This window comes from Octopus sinensis, linkage group LG1, assembly GCF_006345805.1.
Source record: "Octopus sinensis linkage group LG1, ASM634580v1, whole genome shotgun sequence".
Taxonomy (NCBI): domain Eukaryota; kingdom Metazoa; phylum Mollusca; class Cephalopoda; order Octopoda; family Octopodidae; genus Octopus; species Octopus sinensis.
In genome coordinates, this window is record NC_042997.1 from 35,253,226 (window position 1) to 35,270,725 (window position 17,500).

At 35.1% G+C, this 17,500-nt stretch overlaps 1 protein-coding gene across 2 annotated transcripts in view; it reads right to left on the reverse strand.

The window, feature by feature from the left end:
* LOC115218923 (neuronal acetylcholine receptor subunit alpha-10) overlaps nucleotides 1-17,500 on the reverse strand; it is a 1,131,344-nt gene that overhangs the window by 550,323 nt on the left and 563,521 nt on the right. The gene's annotated exons all lie outside the window — the stretch shown is intronic.

Here is a 17,500-nt window from a genome sequence, read left to right on the forward strand (position 1 = left end):
CCAGTTGCGACGCCGGCAGTCGGGCTGTTCGGGATTAGCTCGGGTATAAATTTAGTTAAGTGAACGTGTATTTGCAAGCTGATTTAATTGCTTCTATCACACTAACTTGAAGTATGGTATCGTAGTCAATAACTCGTTCTCCTTTTATTGAACATAGTCGCAGATCATATAATTTTGCTCGGCGTCTGATGTTTGTCTTAGAGGAGCTCTGTGTCAAAAAGTATCATTCCTAGCAGGCGTTCTCTCGACATCTTTCATACGCTCCTGATTCTGGCTCAGAAGTTACACCCCGAACTGTTATCAATAATCGTACAAAATAAAAGCAATTCAAATTCAATGTTTTCTTCAAAATTTCTTCAGAGACTGAGATTTAAATTCCAATCTACCAAAAGTTTCCGTCCTACAATATTCTTATCCAGCAACTCGGGCTAATACAAACGAGCTTGGTAGGAGTAAAAGACTAACCGACATCTCTTGTCAAGCATATCGCTGATATTTTTTGTGCACTCCCTTAACTTAGAAATGGAGAAAGACATAATGCTGGACATAAAAAATAAGCCAACCGAGGCCCGAAATAAAGCGGAAACACCTGACATTTTCGAGTAGGCGTCTCTCTTATGTGAAATCTATGATGAGCTCGAGTAACGAAATCTGGGATGAGCCCGAGTGACGCTTATCGCCTGGCGTCGCCTCTGATATACATTTATATATATATCAATGATTACCATTTGTTTCGTAGTTTACAGTATCTTTTGAGCGACATATATTTCGCAAGCCAGGAGGAGGTCGAAACTGACATTTCAGTATTCTTTACTTTGAAACCAAAAGAGTTTACATTGATGAGATTACAAAGCTTGTAAATAGATGGAAGGATGTCATAGATAATCAAGGAAAGTACATTCATTATCAAATATAACATTGATGATTAAATGTAACATTTGATCACTTGCTTTCTGTATTCAAAATTCGGACAGAACTTAAGGGATGACCTGATATGTTCTGTTATTTTTTATCCTTTTCCCTTTGTTGTCTGTTCAAAAGTAATCATATTGCGTTTTGGTGTTTCAGTTCTAAAATCCGAACTTTAGATTTTTAATTCGAAATTGTTTACCCTGATAAGATAAACGTTTTCAACTACCAAAATGCAATTCTTTTTCTCGCGTTATTTTATAAAATCGTAAAGACAACAGTGTATAAATATTGTGATGTAAAGTGAGTGGCTCCTTTGGGCAATATATATCTCATGTGATTTAGAATAGTTCATGTTATGAGATCAAATCTATTGATATTTCTTCATTTATTTTCGTCACTTATTTGTGATATTCCTACCACTCAGTAACATCAAGATTTTAATATGGATCTAAAAACTCAAAGCAATATTTAAATGCAATTCAGATGATGTGTCAGTTTGTCAGAATATACGTATTGCATCGAAGAGTATGTTTCTAGGCAATAATTAGATCTTCCAAAGATGCAAATTATTTTCTTTAAATCTTCATCTCAGTTGCAAAAGCATGTAGTTCCGCTGTATAGAACTCTTTATCCAGCTCTATTAGATTTCACTTTAGTTTCACTGACCAAAAAATTCCTTTTTATTTCATAGATCAAATAATATTTATACGAATAGGAGTTTCTTTATAATTTACATGTTTATTTCCTACAATATTCATTTATGCATTTATATATTTGATCAATGGCATTTATGATTAACTGAAAAAGGAATTTTGAGAAACGACTACAAGGACTTTATACACATAAAGAATAAGCCCTAATACATACACGTATGCAGAATATTCTTTCATCTGAAACGCCAGTAATATAAGAGAGGTAACTCGATTTTTTTCATTCTGAAAAGGGAAACACGGAGAAAAGGAATGCATAAAGGCAGAAATGCGAATTAAATGCACAAAGTTTGTTGCCCTTCATTTTTATAAGAGAGGATGGAGATAATTTGAAAAATAAATATGCAGATGTAAAGTAGAAAGAAAACGACTTGCAGCTAGGAGCTATGTACATGTCATTTAAGTATATATCTTTATGTGCACTGAAGTAATAAAACGCAAACATTTGAATTTATTCGCAAAATAGCTACAGTGGAGCAAATGAAATAAATGTCGGAGATGGTTTGCTATTCTTTGTAAAAAATAACAGGAAGGGAAATGCTGGAAGTAACATAAAAAAAACATGAGTGCATACGATCAACGATTGAAGAGAAAATTCTCACCCTTTCTATCACTCAGGAAATCAATACACACACGCATACACATAAAATATGTGCTTATGTTCATAAGAAGATAGATATATACTCTTATGAATTAACACACATATGTATGAATGTATGTATGTATGCATGTATGTATAAGAAAAAGTATAGTAAGACATTGTCAGATACAATCATAGAACATATAAAACATTAAAAGAGGGATCTTAGTAAGTTCTTTCTCTGCCAGAATATTTTCTTTAATGATATGTATTAAAATGGTAACACTTTTTGATGTTAATTTGCATTTTTCTGATTCAACGATGGATGACATTTCTGGTCAAAAAGATCTGCTACACATAAGAGCCAAATCTTCATATTAAATCCTAAAAAGAAATGATATGCAGAATGATGTAATTTGATAAAAATCTAATGAGAGAATGTCCGCGAGTGGGACACCTTCGCACATATATTACGAGACCCACTAACAACAAAACATTCCAGCCGATAAGACGGGAATTTGAGGTAATAGAGCATTATATGGAGGCGCAATGGTCCAATGGTTAGGACAGCGGACTCGCGGTCGAAGGATCGCGGTTTCGATTCCCAGACCAGGCGTCGTTTGTGTTTATTAAACGAAAACACGAGCCTCCGGCAGGGGGTTGTGCCTACCCCTGTTGAACTCTTTCGCCCCAACTTTCCCTCACTCTCTTTTCCTGTTTGTTGAGTAACGCTGCGATGGACTGGCGTCCCGTCCAGCTGGCGGGGGGGGGGCACATACGGAACAGAAACAAGGGAAACCGGGCCCATGAACCTCGCTAGGCTTGAAAAGGGCGAAAGAAGAAGAGTATTACTTATGAGGTCACTCTCTAAACTAGAGATACCACTCGCAAGAATGCAGGTAAATATTAATTGAAATATCTATCCTTCGTTAAATAATGTGCAACTTTAGAGCGGAATGAATACGAAAAGAACTCTTTTAGTTTTAAGATTGTACTAAACAAGATTCAGAAACAAAGCAACACAAATGAAATTTCATGACAGTATATTTCTATTTCTCTATCTTTTAATTGCTGCTGGTATTATTCGGTGGGATAAGAAAGAATTCAAGGGTATTATATTAGAGAACAAACAATTGTTTTGCATATGAAATGCGTACGAACACACACACACACACACACACACACACACACACACACACACACACACACACACACACTCTATGGATCTTTAATTGATTCAATATTGTTATACTCTTTTACTCTTTTTACTCTTTTACTTGTTTCAGAAATATAGAATCTAGTGCGAGAAGTGAAAAACAGGATGTAGGAAAAAAAATCAAGAGGAATACTGATCTGTTATGTATAAATAGCAGAATATTAATTAAGGGGCCAGAAAGAAAGAATTTAACTGTTGGATGGATGGATAACAGGAAGACTTACGGCAACGTCCCACATAGCTGGCTCTTGGAGTCGATGGAAATATAAGCAACGTTTTGAAGAAAGTAATCAATGCGTGGGAAGGAGAACTAGGATATACAGTTGAATCACCGAGTAATGTGGAACTGCGCTGAGGTATTTTCCATGGAGACTCTCTCTATCCGTTACCCTTTGAGAATGTGCTAACCCCTCTGACAAGATATAATCCTAGCCTGCCTATGAGTTTAGTAAAACCAAAATGAGATTAAACCACACACGTGATATGGATGACCTCAAGATAATACAACAAATGAGCCAGACCTGGATTCTCTAATTCAAACAATAAGAGTTTTCAATAAAGATACGGGAATGCATTTTTGTAGTAAATAAGTGAGGAATATTAATTATGGAGAGAAACGGGCGTAGAATTACCACATTACAACATCATGAGATCGATTGGACTAATGAAGGATACAAGTACTTAGGAGTAGTACAAGACAATGGAACAGAAATGGAAGAAGAAATGGGTGACAAAATCACTAAAGAGAAGAGAATTTGGACGGTACTCGAAGCAAAATTAAAACATCATTAAAACCATAAATACATGAGCTATGCCTGTATTGAAATACGTTGCAACCTTCTGAAATGCAAAAACGTCGAACTACAGAACTTGAATAGAAGTATTAGAGATTACTCCCTATGCCAAACACACTCTATTCTAAAATTAATATCGACTGTCTCTAACCAACATAAAACGAAGATGGCAAAAGATTGATAAGCGATTGCGATACTGGGTTTGACGTTTAACCCTAAAACTTTGCATTGCCCCAAAGGCTGCGCAGTATATTGGTTTGCTTAGACCTGTTATGTTGTGCTGAGTAAAGGAAGCTTACTTTCTGGAGTCAGGGATACCCAAGAAGTGACTGAAGCTGTTGGAGAATTTAAGGAGGAAAGGAAGAGCAACAGAATAAACAAATGGAAATAAATGGAACTAGATGGCCAGCTGATGCAACGAACGGAGAATGTGGGAAATAAAAGTCATTGGCTTTTTTTGACGGACGAGAACTTGGGAGGAGAGACAGAAACGGGAAAGTGAAACGCTAGTCATAGCCACTAAGAAACAAGCACTTGGGAAAAATATGATAAGGGTAGCTATCTACAATACTGAATGAGACAGCTGATATAGAATCTGCAGAAAAAGATACGAACGTATCAATTGCACTATGAGTGAGTCTCGCACACTAGCACAGGTGGAGTTTAAGCAGTGACGTGATTGTATAGGCAAAAAAAGTGCATAGGGATGTTAGCCGATTGTGTGGCTTTAAAACACCATAGCAGTGACATGAACTCGAACTCGAAATGAGAATTACAAGATCTTGTGGATTTACGTATAAAGATTAACCATATATTTGAAACACAAGCAGTTATGATTATAGAGAACAAAATAAACAACATGAGTTCATACATTTGCAATTACCTACGGTAGCAAAGGAACTGGGCAAAACTGAGAAATTTCAGTTTCTGGTCAGAGAGCTGAGGAGACTATAGCAGATTAAGACAAGAATTATTCCTTTAGTAATTGGCGCACTTAACACAATGCTACCCAAAAGAATCAAAGAATTTCGAATTGGAACTCGCATTATCGACCTGCAGATAAGTACTATTCAATATTCCAGAAGCGTACCAAGAAGGTTTCTTGATAGTTGGGGAGACCTTTTGTCACCAAACCTCAAGATGAAACACCTGCAAACTAAATTACAATGCGCTTGCAAACTAACAATAATATTAATAATCTCATAGTGAAATTCTCCATAATAACTATATGCCACAAACCAACAATGTATAATAGTTAATTTAAATTCTGTAAAAACTTTTCAACATTATTAGTTACCTTCGTTTTTATCGAGACCAGAGGAGATTAAATATGTTCCCACCTGCGTTAAGATTCCGTTTTTATTATTTGATTGCAGATGTATTGAAAGGAATTCATTGCTTCCTAATATATAATAATAATATTACCACATATCATTTAACAGTGCCAGATATTACTCCTATTCCTTAAGGTTGCAATGTTTGGTTTCCTAATTTTATGTTACTTAATTATCTAATCTGTCAGTTATAAAGAATCCATGCGCTAAGGTATCTTATTATTTCAATGTACAGAAAATTTGCTTTAAATCACAAATTCAATGTTGAGTAAACTTTCAGTGTTGCATTTACTACAGCTTTAATTCCATTTATTTCATTTATTTCATCTGACAGCTACAGAACGCCGCTAAACACATTGACAGAATTCTCATATTAGGAACTATACTTGATTTAAACGAATTTCCAATTTAATTTCCGTAGTGCGCCAGTGAAACGATTCCATTCTGTTATCTACTTATTCAACAAAGTATTTATACTAAACTATGTCATTAAATATGATAATGCTATCGATTCTAGGATATTAAAGGATTCATATATTTTTTTCATTATTTTCAAGGTTGATAAAAAAATCTAATATAAATACGTATTTCCTAAAGATTCCAAAGTGTATACGAATACATCGATTATAAATAGATCATTAAAGAAAAATATGCGATGTTTTCCGTTCTCTCTAAACCAAAGTATAATATAATGGAGAGCAGTAAATTACTGTTGCATTATTACCAGAACGAATAGCACATTTCGTCACAGTATGAATTGATATCGTTACTAGTATCAAGTACAATGAACAACACTGAATGTCTACGTGTATTTTCAAAACGTTGAACGTATTATTTTTTTGTTTTTTGTGATTTATACTTGGTAAATAATATCATTTAAAACTACATTTGGTATAGACTGCTCTTAAGTTTCTTCAGGAAAATAGCAATATTATTCCACCATCGAGATTTAAAATAGATTTAGGAACACATTTGAAGTAGAAATGTATGAAACTTCATCTTACATTTGGCGTTGTAAAAGATTATTTCCAAAAGTATAGCACCCGCCAAATGAGAAGGAAAATGCAATACTTAATATTTTCAGGCCGATTTAATTATTCTATGCGGAGGATTTTCTTTAAAATTTAAACAATATTTTACAACATATGTTCTAAAATGCTTGAAATCTCTTCTTTAATTAGTCGTGTGAACTTGCATGCATATAGATTTACATACATGCAGGATCACCCATAGACACACTCACACGCACACACACACACGCACACATGGGTGCCTCATGAATTGGCCGAAAGCAACCGCAAATCCCGAGTTGACAGCTGCTCTTCTCTCCATTCTCGCGAAATCATTTCACCCTTGTATTTGATCTTGGAAAATGTATCTTCTATCAAAATGTTAAAGATTATTAACTGTGGCTTTGTAAAGTGAAAAAGCATAGCCACAACCGAGAAGGGAACTTCATGGGTAAAAGGTTCTTCTCTCTATCTCGTGGAATTGCAAAGGAGTGATTGACTTTGAATTGTTACCACCTAATGCAACAATCAATGCTCAAGTCTACTGTCAGCAATCAGAGCGTTTGAACGAAGCTTTGAAGAAAAAATACCCGCGTTAGTGAATCGAAAAGGAATGATGTTTCATCAGAACAATGCGCGCTCTCACACTGCAAAGATCACATCACAGAAGACCGAAGAGCTTGGTTGCGAAAACTTCCCCATCCACCTTATTCTCCCGACCTTGCTCCATCAGACTACCATTTGTTTCGTAGTCTACAGAATCAATTGGGGGACATAAATTTCGTAAGCCGGGAGGAAGTCGAAACTGACATTTCAGAGGTCTTCGATTGAAACCAAAAGATTTTAAATTGATATAATTAAAAAGCTTGTAAATAGGTGGAGGGCAATCATACATAATCAGAGAAAGTACATTGACGATTAAATTTCATTTAAGTATAGCATTTGATCACTTGTATTGTTTATTCAAAATTCGGACAGAACATATGGGATGACCTGATATATACTATTTAATAAACTATCATTATCATTATTAAAAATGATAATAAACTGGCTAGCAAGTTTAACCTAAATATGCAAAATATACTAATAAATCAGGCTAAGGAAAAACTAGCTTGCTAGAAATAGGCACGAACACTCCAAAGCCACACATTTTCCACTATTCTGTTTCTATGGGTATGCGTGTATGTATGTAAATCTCCATTAATGCGTTTGCGCACGCCGAGGTGAAGAAGGGACTTGAAGCCTTTTAGAACCTACACACACACACACACACTTACACGTTTACGACCACGAACAGGCGAAAATAAAAGCATTGAATTCATGCAGAACATAATTATCTTATTTGGCTCAAATTATTACCTTTTGACACGTGATTTTCCGCGTGTATGAACGCTTCGTCAGCCGGCAGCTACGGCTGAACAAAACAATAACAGATGTGTGGATAAGGTGTGCCAGTAGTGCTCATACAAACACTACACACACATACATACAAACAAATACTTGTGTATGTGGATTTGTATGTATGTATATGTGTGAGTGTGCATATATATATATGCATACATATAAGTGTGTTTGCATAAGTGTGACTGTGCCTGTAATATCAAAAATAGTAATTTCTACTACAGGCAACACACTACGAGTTTGTGGGGCGGAAAGAATTGTTTCAATCGACTTCCGTACTTCTGAAGAATCAAAGGCAATGCTGTACTAAAAGTTCTCTGAACTAAGATAACATAAACGACCGTAACTAAATACTGCAACTTATTTTGTCCAACGTTTTAATGATTTTACTGATGCGAACTCCGTATAATGATGATGTATGTTATTAACAATCATACAAATAATCAATTTAGCCTCTACACGGTTGTATGATCTCCTAGAAAGAACAGTCAAATGTTCTTTGAATTGCACCAAAACTATAGAAGACAACCTCATCTTTCATGCTCAGTGCGTGAGAAATATTGTATGGCGGCGGATTGAATACCATACATAATAGAATTTCATGCTACTAGGAGGATTTGCAGCTAAATAATAACTACGTATTTGGGAAAATATGATTAGAATACTAATACTTTTTACTGCCGATGTATATAAAAATATTTTTCAATTTCATGATTACTAAGAAAAAAATGCTCTCTCCGACTAAGAAATCATCTATTACTTGACTTATATTGGTCCAAGATGTAACATATATATTAGAAGAGAAAATTCACTTGAAACAATTTCACTCGAAAACAATGCCTCTTTTTCCACCCCAAATGACTCTCCTAGTGGAATAGGAAGCCTGTGGGAGTTTCGTCATAGAGGAACATGGCTGTACACCCTCAGCTTTACACACACGTACACACACATATTTGTCTATGAATTTATTTAACTTTCTACACATCTATCTACATATCCATATGTGTGTAGGTGTAATTGTGTGCGTATAAACACGCACAAATATCGATATGTGTATATATATATGTATACATACATACAGACAGACAGACATAATTATATGCACACACACACACACACACATGTATATATATATATATATATATATATATATATAGGTCTATACATTTACATTGAAATAATCATCTGAGTATCATATCAATTTTATTTATACTGTAGTAGAATATTTTGCTCTGTACCGCACTCATCGGAGACAAACGAAATTTGCCGTGGCAGTAACATGGCAAATTTGGACGTCATTTGAAGATTGTCTATAACTCCATATTGTGTAGGATTTTTTCCGCATGCCACAAAGAGATCCATGTCTCATATTTAAGAATCAGTGAATAATATATTTCCTAATATTTTGGGGCTGTAAAGCTCAATGAAACCAATTGAAACAGCATGAAATCAGAATAGCCATCCGTGCATCTTTTACTTGTTTCAGTCATTTGACTGCGGCCATGCTGGAGCACCGCCTTTAGTCGAGCAAATCGACCCCGGGACTTACTTTTGCCGAACCGCTAAGTAACGGGGACATAAACACAACAGCATCGGTTGTCAAGCGATGTTGGGGGCGGGGACAACACAGACACACAAACATATACACACATACATATATATATACACAAATACATATATACGACAGGATTCTTTCAGTTTCCGTCTACCAAATCCACTTACAAGGCATTGGTCGGCCCGGGGCTATAGCAGAAGACACTTGCCCAAGATGCCACGCAGTGGGACTGAACCCGGAACCATGTGGTTGGTTAGCAAGCTACTTACCTCACAGCCACTCCTGCGCCACTCCTATTATATATTTATATATATATATATATATATATATATATATAATAGAGATACATTTTTTTTGAGAGAGGGAAAGAAAAGATATCTTCATAGATGCATTTCTCAAAATATCAGTAAATGTATCATTCATATTTTTTTATTATAACAAACATCAACGCCTGAAAGCGTATTCATTATTGCATTGACCTTGCACTTACTGTTTTAGTTTTATCAACAACTGACGGTGGATACATCACGAATTCGGACATCCATTTATTGATGTGCATGTATTCATGTGTGTGTGTGTGTGTGTTTGTATGTGTGCGCTTGCATTTGTATTAGTATACACGTATCTATATTCTTTGTTTTCTTCGATACAAGATAAAATCAAACTACTTTTACATTTAGTACTCGATGAATATCCTGAACTGTAAAAGAAACGCGATTTTTTTTTTGAAACGTCATAATAATTCCTATTATCCGTAATTGTTTAGTACAAATTGCTATTTTGTGTTATCGTGTTTATGAAACATTTTGTTTTACTGCCTTGTGGCAGAACCGCGAACGTTTTCCCTCTCTGTTTGATGGTGGTACTTTTTCTGTGCGTTAATATGATATGCTTAAGTTGACTGATGTCGACTTTTCTGAGGAAGAGGTGAATCAGTATGTACGAAGATTGAAAAAGATAACGACTTCAAAAGACTCGGAATATATACAGAAATATACTAACAAAAAAGCAAAAACAAAGAAATACTCGGATTACAGAGAAAAGGAATTTCAAAAAGTAATTAATTTTGCAACATTAGCTGGTGTGACTAAAGAGGAGTTAACCATTAAGAAAAAATCAACTAGACAAATACAAGGGAATGTTACAAAATGAGGGGCACGAAATACAGTTGACCCCTCCCAGGAAAAAAACACACAACACTGTAAGAAAAACAGTAATCCTCAAAACGTTTCCATTAAAAGACTAAAAGCTGGACATGGTAACAGAAGACCAAGCGGAGATGTGTGTGAGGCCCTTCTGACAAGCTATTGTATACTTTGCCAGGGACAAAAGATTCGCCACACAGGAGGTGCAGTTTAAGACTGAGGAAATAACTAGGCAACACTCGACGACCCCACTCAAAACGAATGAGTTGGTCCTCCCATCAACATTGGTAAGCGTATTTTCAAGATAAAGGTTGGAGAAATTATACCAGAGGACGACGTTGCTTGGCTCGTGGCCGCTATTGTTTTAAGCTTGGACGAGAATTTAACAATCCTGCAAGCAACGAAAATCAACCAACAAAACTGGCAGATCCAGGGTTTAGAAATGCTAATCCTCACTACTCCTGTAGACCTTGAGGATATTGCTGATACCATACTGGTGAGAGGGGAAGCAAAGTTGAGAGATATGGTGAAGGGATGAAAGCCGCGTGGCCAGAAAGGCAACATAAGAGCAGAGAGCCCTCCGCCTAAAACTCCACTGTTCTCACCAGTCGTGAAAGCAGCGGCACCTCCAACCCCTACAACGCTGGCTGCTGAAGTTGTGAAAAAGGAGCACAGAAGAAAATTATTCAATGAAAACAAAAGAGGCAGCGGAAAAATCGTCTGACAGTGAGTGAACGACAGTGTCAAAGAAAAAACAAAGAATCCCCATCATGCACCCTCATAAACTTGTCCTCACCTCCCGCATGAATACTGCTACCCACATTGTCCCCACAGACACCAACACCTTGCTGCCAACCCAGACACTAATCCTATCACTTTTCTCACGGAAAATTTCACACAGGCAAGTACACATGGTACACAAAATCTCCCCTCCACCACAAAAATGCAGGTCTCTTTAAAGCATATAACGACATAAATTCAAAGCTAAAAACATTTGAACATCCTCCAAACAAGGTTAAATTCGTCTTCATTAATCGAGGGCGGGATGCGGAATACTCTGAGGGACCGATCGCCGGAAATGGATGGTCCGCGCTACGAGCTATATTATAGTATGCTACACTTGTTTGGGCACCTACTAGCAAGCGTCTACACCGATTGGGCAGTGGAATGGGTATATACCTAAATCTGTGAGCCAGGGGGTTGTAGTGCTACTAAGAAAGGATACAAACAATGGGGATATAGTAGATAATTCTAAGCCCATCAATGTGCTTAACACAGAGTTGAGGATTTTAGCCAAGGTATTAGCAAAAAGGTTAGCGCATGTCATGTGTGGACTCGTCGGGAAGGCGCAAACGTGCGCCATTCCCGGTAGTTCCATAGAGGATAATCTCCATCTTATACGCTATATCTTAGAGAGGGTTAATAGGATTCGTGGAAATGGTGGGGTTTTGGTCCATTCAGATCAATCTAAAGCTTTTGACAGGGTTGACTATCGGTATCTGGTGAGTGTCCTCGCGGCGGTCGGATTCGACTAGGTCTTCCGTGGGTGGATCATTGCTTTATATAGCAACATCGAAACCGCCCTGCATTAAGCGTTCGGTAGGTGAAGTATTAAAAGTAAAACTCTCGAATGAGAAAACAATTAATAGTGAAATTCTTGAATCGCATTACTACAGATATGCTATTGCTTCACTTTTGTCATGTAATATCGAAACAATATAAGATCCTGCTTCGGGCTCGCATTAGACAAGAATTTGAACAGTGTTTTGGACTTTGGCGCTCTATGTACGCTAAGGAAGGTATGTGTAAAAATTTGAATGAAATCGGTTGGGTAGTTCTCACGTTTTAGGGATGCACACATACACACAGACAGACATATTCTCAGTTTTATAAATATAGATTTACAGTGTGAGTTTGCATATAAGAAACTATATTTTCAGAAAAGTAAATATGTCCTTGTCTAAAATGTAAGAGATGGAAATCATGTAATTTAATATAGAACTAGATAACAACAATAGGTTTGAGAATGTATGTCAGAATTAGTTCAATGTTATTTAAGTATTTCGATTTCTCTGGGTGATTTATTTTTGTATAATGCTCTTATATAAATATCACTAAAAAAATAACGATATATTAACTTTAAATCGGGACGGCCATCAAAATATAGTTCTACAAAATCTTTACTCGTCCGCTGAATGCCTACTCTAGTCACGTATCCCTCGGAGGTCAAATTACGTGTCAAGTAGCATTTTATCTAGCTAAGAGTGATCGAAACTTGGGAATGTTATCAATAAGAAACTAGAATTCTATGAAAGGGTGCACAGTCGTGCTATTTAGATTAGCCTACAACTTCGCATTGGCTTCGTTCTCCTGAGTTGATCACTGGCAACATAAATCTTATCGAATCCGGAAAATGTTAATTAAATAGTATTCCATCAAACCATACCTTAATCGCTATCATACAAAATAAAACCGTAAAACTTGACTAAAATTTCAAATTTCTGAGATTGTGTCATCTGAACGACGTTTCAGGAATATATGTGTCAACCTAGAACTTCAATCAATTTGAAAGTTATTTCAACAAATGCTATCATTTATTATTCTGATTGAACTTTAGATACACCAGCTCACACAATGCTGCACGCTGTCATTCATCATTTACAGATACACACACATAGGTGCTCGCGCACTCACACACAGTCACACACACGGATATATATATATATATATATATATATATATATATATATATATCTATTGGATAATATATAAGCGGTAAAAATGTTAATCGAGCAAACAGTAATTATATTATAGATTAAATTACGAACATGCCACGTGTAAAAGTGTCTTTTATTTAACGAGACATTCATTGAAGTGTTTCTTCAAATATGGTAATTCGCGATTTACACTATATCATAAACAAGAATGAACATTAGAGGCAACCCTGGGAAATATTTATATTGTTCTTGTAACACATTAACGAAATTCAAGCTATTTAATACTTTTAATGATTTCCATTTCTCGTTTAATAGAGAAATTAATTTTTGAAAAAATGTTGATGTCTCTACTTGAAATTATATCAAAGGCAATATTTGCAAATGCAAACTTTCATTTCGCGAAATGTGAATTTAAGCTTTAGCGTTGTGAAACCGTGTGTGAATGATTAAATTATGTTCTTCATGTAATTTAGCTTGAATAAACGTAGGGCAAGGGTAGCTTAGTGTTAAGTACATGCGTCTTGTTTATGATTCACCACATGGTAGTAGTTTAACTGTTATCCATTTCTTGTTGCTAGTTAAGGCCTTAGATAGTGTATTTATCGCAGTTTTTATTGACATCACTAAAAATTTAAGGATGAAATCGTCGTACGCAAGATTAATTTAGCGTTTAATCCAACCAAAGTCGGTACAATTAAACTCAATAAAATACAATATTATAAACAATCCATCATCACTATCATTTCGCCTTTAGCGACCTGTGTAAATTTAGCTTGTAAACAGTCTTTAAATTCTGAGAATATTCTGTATTCGAATTTGCTCCTTTATAGCGAGCATCATGTTTCGAGACACTGCTTTGAAACTTAAACAACTGCATTGCGGAGAAATTATTTTAGTCATTTAAAAAAAGCAAAAACTTTCAAAGTATATTTTCAATTATATATTCATATGTCAAAAATTATAACGCACAACTGCCAGATGATCAAGGATATTGTTTTACTGGAAATCTTTCAAAGTTCGTTAACAGCCAGTTGTTATATGCTGAAGCAGTCCTTTCATGTTTGTGACATTGATTGTCGTGAGTGGTCCACTCTAACAGACGACCACGTCGCTTGGCGCCATACCAACAGTGATGTTATTTTTGCCATTGGAATCCCGCGCAGTTGATCTCTTGAAGACAAATATGAGAGGCGAAAACGTAATGTTGCTGCATCAGCAGACCCTGAACAGCCATGCTCATGTCATCACTGCAATCCGATATCCCGATCCCGCATCGGTTTTATCAGTCACGAATGAGCGTGCAGACGGCGTGGACAACAGTCTTCCTAATCTTCGTCAGCGAAGCGATGATATATATATATATAATATATATATATATATATATATATATATATATACAAAATAGCTGACGGTTAGTAAGGAGAGACACAAATGAGTGAGAAGAAAACAAAGGACTACTGATGCGTTCACAGGAGTGTGACGAAAGATCTCTGGCCGAAATTAAGATTAAGATTAATGTAAAAAATAAATAACACCGAAGCAAAATAACACCAAATATATAGTGCGTGTGTTTTTATTGGCTAAACTGGCAAAATGACCATTCCGAAATATAACAATATCTGTTTCAACACACGACTTCACATAAAAAATCTTGCACAACAAATATATAAACGTACTATATATATATATATATATATATATATAATATATATATATATATATATATATATATATATATATATATATATATGTGTGTATATATATATATATATATTCATATTCTTACACACAGACACATATTTGCATTACATATACAGGCGTGTTTACACAAATGCCTGTAAGGGAGGGATAATAACTATAATTTTCTCAGGGTGCTGCATCGACATTATTCTAATCCGGATGCAAATTTGATATTATATTCGATTTGTTGAATGCATACCCATTTTTGAACCTATCTAGTTCTTGTTGGGTGAAATGAATATTTTGTCTTCCACTTCAGATGTTAAAAGTGTTACCTGAATGCTTGGCGTGTACATCAGCCGGTATTTTCAACGAAAATTTCAGGTAAGTTAGCAAATGTTGCTTCGATCCTCATTTGTGATATTTTCTTTTGCATTGTAGTCAATGTGTTGTACTGATCACAACTTCCATGATAATTCCCATATGTGTTATTCTAAAAAGCGTAAGACTTACACACTAATGTTTTAAGTAATCTACCTGATTCATTTCTATGACATTGACACTAGCTAATACGCTGTTAGTTGTCGAATACATACCCACATCATACCCACCACAGTGTATAGATATGCATATAAATATATTCTTTTATTCTTTTATTCCTTCATTTGTGTCAGTGATTTGACTGCGGCCATGCCGGAGCACCGCCTTTACTAGAGAAAATCGACCGCAGGAATTGTCAGCCTAGTACTTGTTCTATCGTTATTTCTTGCCGAATCGCTAAGTGACGGGGACATAAACACTCCAGCATCAGTTGTCAATCCATGTTGTAGGGACAAACACAGATACACACACATATACATACATACACACAAACACACACACACACACACATATATATACATATATTTATATATATACATAGGCACACATATATATATATATACACATATATGTACATATATATACATATCTACATACACATGTATACATATATGTATATATACATGTATACATACATATACATACATATGTGTATATATATATATATCCTGTCATAAATGACAGGTGAAATAGTTTGATGAAATTTTATTTAGCTATAATAATATCTAACATCACAAAAACTGTTTCGTAACTTAAAAACATGCATTTTATATTATATTTCATGATTAAAAAATTACTTATGTATGCGTATATATATATGTGTGTGTGAGTATGTGTGTGTGTTTGCGTGTGTGTATGCTTGTGAGTGGTGGGGGTGCTTGTCTACAGACTTTTGTATCTAAGTTGCATTTATACATTCCTTTATGATTGAAACAGCGGCTGAAAATTGAACAGTCCATCTGACAAATGTTTGCGTCTCACTACTGAACGATATTTGCAGTGTGTGTTTGGTTTCTAAGTGTATTTCGTCGGTGGTCCTAGCGGTAGCAAAGCAGCTATAGATATGTCATTTGTACCCTATTGTATCTTTCTCCAGATTTGTTAAGCAGTTTATAACGTATTAAGCACCCTGATTCAAAATGTTACAAAATTGTGCAATAAAAGCCTTTTTGGATGTTCTATTGCTACACAGGAAATGCTTAGAATATTTATAGTCGCTAACAATAAGAGTATGTTATTTAACGGCGCCACGAAAATGAGCTTTCGAATACATAGTAATTTCAGAAACAGATGAAATATATAGTGAAGTGTTTACTAATACGTTCCGCTACATGAGTGCAGCTTCATCAAAAGACAAAACCTATTTGTAATACGCACACACATACGTACATGCATACAGATATACATACATACATACATAAGTGTGTATATAAAATCTCTTTTAGATATATCCAGTGATTTTGCTTCTTTTATCTATTTCTTAAGAACTTTTAAGACGGTCTTTCTTGTCAGGCTTAACTTATGATCAAAGTGAAATAATAAACTATTATTTCATTGATTTTTCATCCATATATTCTCACTAAGGAGTACGTGATCAAGCAAAATGAGAGTTTAAATTTGCTTAGTAAACAGATGCTGACTTGCCGGACGATGTATTGATTATTCGTCTCACACCATTACCCATTACTTCTCTCTTTTATATTGGTAGATGCCAACTATATAAAACTCTTAAACTATCAAAAGTGAATAGCTACTATTGATTGAATAAGGGCTTTCATATATATATATATATATATATATATATATATATATATATATATATATATATATATATATATATATATACATGTAGAAATACACAGAGAAAAGGAATGCTCTAATAAGCACAGCGTACAGACCTTAAACTAAAACGGCTTACAAGTTGAGATTTATTTCTATGGTTTCATTGATCTCCTATAACTCTTTAATTGTTTAAATTACAGTGCCTCAAAATAATTATATCGCAAAATAATTTTATATTTAACAGTGTTAGAATTTAAGATGAAAAATAACTGTGACACTAATA